This window comes from Arachis hypogaea, chromosome 14 (genome assembly GCF_003086295.3).
Source record: "Arachis hypogaea cultivar Tifrunner chromosome 14, arahy.Tifrunner.gnm2.J5K5, whole genome shotgun sequence".
In the NCBI taxonomy this organism is placed as follows: domain Eukaryota; kingdom Viridiplantae; phylum Streptophyta; class Magnoliopsida; order Fabales; family Fabaceae; genus Arachis; species Arachis hypogaea.
In genome coordinates, this window is record NC_092049.1 from 103,193,457 (window position 1) to 103,198,586 (window position 5,130).

General features: G+C 31.4%; 1 long non-coding RNA gene across 2 annotated transcripts; it reads right to left on the reverse strand.

The window, feature by feature from the left end:
- Positions 1-1,320: 1,320 nt before the first annotated feature.
- Positions 1,321-4,770, reverse strand: LOC112743607 (uncharacterized). Of its 2 annotated transcripts, XR_003172107.3 has the most exons (6): positions 4,008-4,723; positions 3,231-3,296; positions 3,033-3,128; positions 2,228-2,362; positions 1,732-1,815; positions 1,321-1,514 (listed from the first exon to the last, which is right to left on the reverse strand). It is a non-coding gene; the product is annotated as an uncharacterized lncRNA (long non-coding RNA). The 2 variants fall into 2 exon arrangements; XR_003172108.3 differs by lacking the exon at positions 3,231-3,296 and having other exon boundaries at positions 4,008-4,770.
- Between the last annotated feature and the right edge of the window lie 360 nt (positions 4,771-5,130).

A 5,130-nucleotide genomic window follows, 5' to 3' on the forward strand; every position in this document is an offset into this window, starting at 1 on the left:
TATTGTTAATAAAAATACTATTAATATAATGACTTTAATTATTCAATACTAATTTTTTCATTTGAATACTAATTATAATAGTTAATTTGGTACTCTATCGTGGGGTAAATTCTTTTTTTGATTAAAAAAATAATAAATATGGAGGACTGTAGTAAAACGTTTGTTATATTGAATCCAATATTTAACAAAAAATAGATAAAATAGTAAGAAAAAATTGGATACTAAATTTTTTTATTCTCATTATACATTGGTATAATCCATTATATATTGATATAGTCTATTATATATTGTATATTGTATTAGTATAAATTTAATTAATGAGTACACTTTTACGTGTAATTTTTTAAAAGAAAAATAAATATTGGACATCAAATATTTGTAAACCATATGTTGTAGATTCAATTATTCCAATGACTTTAGTTAATAATGATTTATTTTTCTTTATATTTTAAATACTATTGTCCTATTGAAATAACTATTAATAAATTAAATATATTTTATATACTATCAGTTATTGTACTATAATAATATATTGATCACTTATATACTATTTGTATTATGGGATATTATGTATAAAAAATACTTATAAAAAATAGTAAATAATTAATATTTTGTTGACGTAATTTTAAAGATAAAAATATAATTAATAAATTTAATTTTAAACTATCATGTATCTTGAGTACGTAGTATCAATTTTCTCTATTAGGAGTGGTTAAGTTTTTAAATTCTATCATGAGTAAACCAAATTTTTAATAAAAAAGAAACAGGAACAAAAGAAGAAGAAAGAATTGGACACCAAACCTGTGTATCCCCATTATATATTGGTATAGATAACTATTCTATATAAATGTAATCTTATATTCCTTAATTTTTTATTATATATAATTATATTATTTTAATAATTTTTTCTACAACTTAATATTTAGTAATATGATTACATATATAATTCTGTATTTTTAATTAAATTAGTTAAATATTATAAAATAAAAATAAATACTAAACAAATTTTTTTAAATAATAAAAATGATCTTTCAACAAAATAAATATATTTATAATGAACCAAAAGGATTAGAATGAATATAATTTTGAATATTTATACTACAAGAAACACGTCGAATAGCGGTGGTTTTTTTAAGGATTTGCGGTAGTTTTTAACCGCCGTAAAACAGAATTCCAGCGGTTCATTAAACGTCGCCTATTAGGGGGTGATAATATAATTTTGCGGCGGTTCGTTTATTTTGGTAGTGGATTTAAAAAAAACATCTGCGACGGTTTCAAAACCGCTGCAAGTTCATACAAGAGCTTTGAGAAAAAAGCTAATTAACTACTAAAATGGTTTATACCATTTCTCTTTACTATAACATATTTTCTTTACATCAGATTTATTAAACTTGAGATATTAACATAAAGAAACACTAAATAAACAATAGATAGATTACACCAGTCCAATCCCATCCCCTTCCCTTGATTCCTTCAAAGCTCTAGTTAGCATATACTACAAGAGCAGTTGTCACCTGCCAATTACATAAAAAATTTTAGTTACAGTAGAAGAAAATCAAGCTAACACATATAATTAATTTTAGAAACATGAATTTGGTTACTATTTATCATCACTCCTCACAAATACTAATTCAAAATAACATCAATTTATGTTTTCAAGTCTTCCTAAAATTATCCTAGTTCTCTATTAAACAAGAAAAGTAAGAAACTTGTAGTAAAATAACAACATACCCTTAACTAAGCCACATTTTAGTAAAGCATCAATTATTGCAATGTAAGAAGTTTTGAAGCCAGATCCTTTGCGTCTTCAAAATCCTGTATTTTTACATAGAAAAACTGAGAAAGTTGCTGCTAGAGAACCATCTCAAACCAATAGAAAAATTTAAGATAGTGTTGTAAATATTTTTGTTCAAAATATATAATGAGAGTATGAGTAAAGAGACAATGTAAACTATGTGGAGCATAAATATCCATTGAATTAATATTATGGGCAGATAATGACATTCGTTAAAATAAATCTAGATAGCACAAACCAACTAAGCCTTTTCTAACTAGCTGAGAGAACAATATTAAATGGATCAAGCAACACCATATTGTACAACAGACTTCCTGCATGTTTCTACAAAACCAAAGGATGCATAGTGTAAAGGACAAAACTATTAATGTATATGCAACTAAAGCTAAAAATCATGAATATTGAACAAAGTTGTGTAAGAGATTTCATTACCTCACTTGGGGCTATGTGTCCAGCAAAATTTATTATCTCCGACAAATTGTCACTTAATGATGACCAATGCATGACCAAGTAATTGGAGATAAGGTAGACATCGTGTTTTGAAGTAGCCCATACTAAGTTTCTCAACTGAATCCCACAAAAAATGAAACAAATCATCACCCATTAGGCTTGAAAAGTAATTAATAAACTGCCTAAACCTACATCAATAAAACCATATACTAAAAAAAGAAGCAACAATATAGTGTTAAATGCAAATTGATAAATGTTTGAATCTTGATGTATATAGCAACAAAAACAACTTTAATCCAATTTCTATAGCATACCAGTATAGCATTCAAAGGGCTAGAGAAAACAATAATAGATTTAAAGATCATCATCGATTTTCTTTCCTCAATAATGAAATACAAAATAAAATCATAAGAAGAAATGCAACTGTATAAGACAAGACTGCCAAACAAGTACTACAGAACCACCGAATATTATGTATATATTGAATCTATAGCAGCTTATATTTTCCACTGGTTAATTAGGGGCTTTCATCAAGAATTACATTCATTTTTTAACTTTTCAGTCATGTACTCTCATCAAGCAACACTACAATACTTATCAACAATACAACAAACATAATAGGAATAAAATCAAGTAGCAATAAAGTCCGAGCACCATGTGAAACAGGTTAAAGTTAGAGCTGAACAGATACAGTATCATGGGCCTAAATATCTAAAACCATCAGACATAAAGAAACTAGAAACCAAAGAAAAAATAAAGTACCCAAGTTGTAAATTTAAAAACTTACTGAAATTGTGATTACACGCTCTTTGTCAACTTTCTTCATAGCTTTTGCAATTAACTCACCAATTTCTCTCTTCCCATTTGCTGATATTGTTCCAACCTATCATTATAAATTTTAAAATGGAAAATTCAGTCTCAAAATATGTGCTGCTGCTGTAACAATATCCCCATCATAAGTTCTAATGAAACCTGAAACACAAACCTGGACTATTTCTTCAGAAGTACTAATAAATATGAAACCTTTAAGAGAAATAAAAACAAATAAAATCTGCAGAGCATAATACAAATATTAGTATAGGTACACATAGCAACATTGAAGTATCCATGACCATGAATCATAACTTGTAATCATATAAAATGAAGAGACGACAATTGATATCTTCCATTCCTACTTCAAAAAGATGTTCCTTTACAAGAGAACAAATATTGATTGAATAAAAAGTCCCGTATCAGCATTCATTCAAACATGTTTAGGTTTCATTCCAAACCCCTTCCATTAATTCTACCAATCTATACTAATCCCATTGTGACAATCAGACAAATATCTTCTTAAGATTAAAATAATATATTTCATGTGACCAGCAAAAGTAATATCATTAAAAAAATTCAAATATATTTTGTGCCATAAATCAACCTCCATGACAGATATAATTTTCAATCAAACTGACTAGTTTCTTCACAATCTCCTGGTGAGCCTGGATAGCCATAAAGACAACATATTTGCAATTACAACTATGCAGAAGCACAACACAACATATACCACAAAATGCAGAAAAGTTCATACCTCAACATTTTGAGCTTTCAAAACAATACCAAATAGTTAGAATTAATTCAATGTGCAATACTAGTGGCTTAAAAAAGGATGCTGTTAGATATTTTTTTTCTTTTGGATATCTGTATCATGAGAAAGAGAAAGATGAATAATTTGCATAAAGGAAGAAAAAATTGAATGCTCATTGTTATTTAAAGAAAAACTTACAGGTAATTTAAAGAAAAGTTCACAGCCAAATTGTTTGCTTTGATCCTTGATGTTGAGTTACTCTTGTCTTGTGGTGTGTTCTCTTGTCCCCACCTGCAATTAACCAAGCGATCCCTTTTCCTTTTTTCTGTTACTTCATAGGAGCATAGCCAACTGCCATGAAACCCTCAATCGATGACGTCACCTTACCCCCCGCCGTCGCCACCAACTCTGCCGCACCATCCAAGCCCGTCTTCCTTACCAAAACCCATCGCGAGCAATTAGCACTCCAGTGCCGCTGGGAGGAAATCGCTAAATAGAAGCGTCACCAGGAGGAAATCGCCAAACAGAAGCACCGCCAAGAGCAGATCCTTTCTCATAATCGACCTTCCTCCGATTTCGCAGCCGATTCCAAACCCTCCGCTGACTCCGACTGCCGCGACCACACCCGCAGCCGTGAAAGGGACATGGACAGGGATAGAAACCGCGAATGTGGGGTTTTGTGTTTTTCACTTTTTCTTGAATCACTGAGGGAGCGGTTTCCCTTTTTAATTCGAATTGGAGATTGGAGATTTTGTGTGTGCAACATTTTGCCCTTGAACCACAGCCAAATTGTTTGATTTAGTAGCCCTATCTCAAATCGTCACCAAGACAGCTGCAATCTAATATTTTAGCGGCATTTTCGAAGACCGCTGGTATGTGGTCGCCACCAGTTGCCACTTTTGGCGTAGTGATACATCTCACATTAAATTAAGCATACCCATATTAAAATATGCATGAGACCACTTAGAGTTTACTAATAAACTACAAAAACTCAAAATATTATATCCTACATAAGTATCCTGTAAGGTCCCACATCGGTTGGGGAGGAGAACGAAGCATGTCTTATAAGGGTGTTGATACCTCTCCCTAGCATGATGCGTTTTGACGAGTGAGTGTGCGGGGCTTCGATTATCATCCTTATCGTCAATGGCAAAACCGTGAGGCCTTGTGTGCCAAAGCGGACAATATCGTACTAGCGGGTGGTCTAGGCTGTTACACATGGTATCAGAGCCAGAGCCCGAATCGATGTGCCAGCGAGGGCGCTGGGCTCCCTTAGGGGGGTGGATTGTAAGGTCCCACATCGGTTGGGGAAGGAAACAAA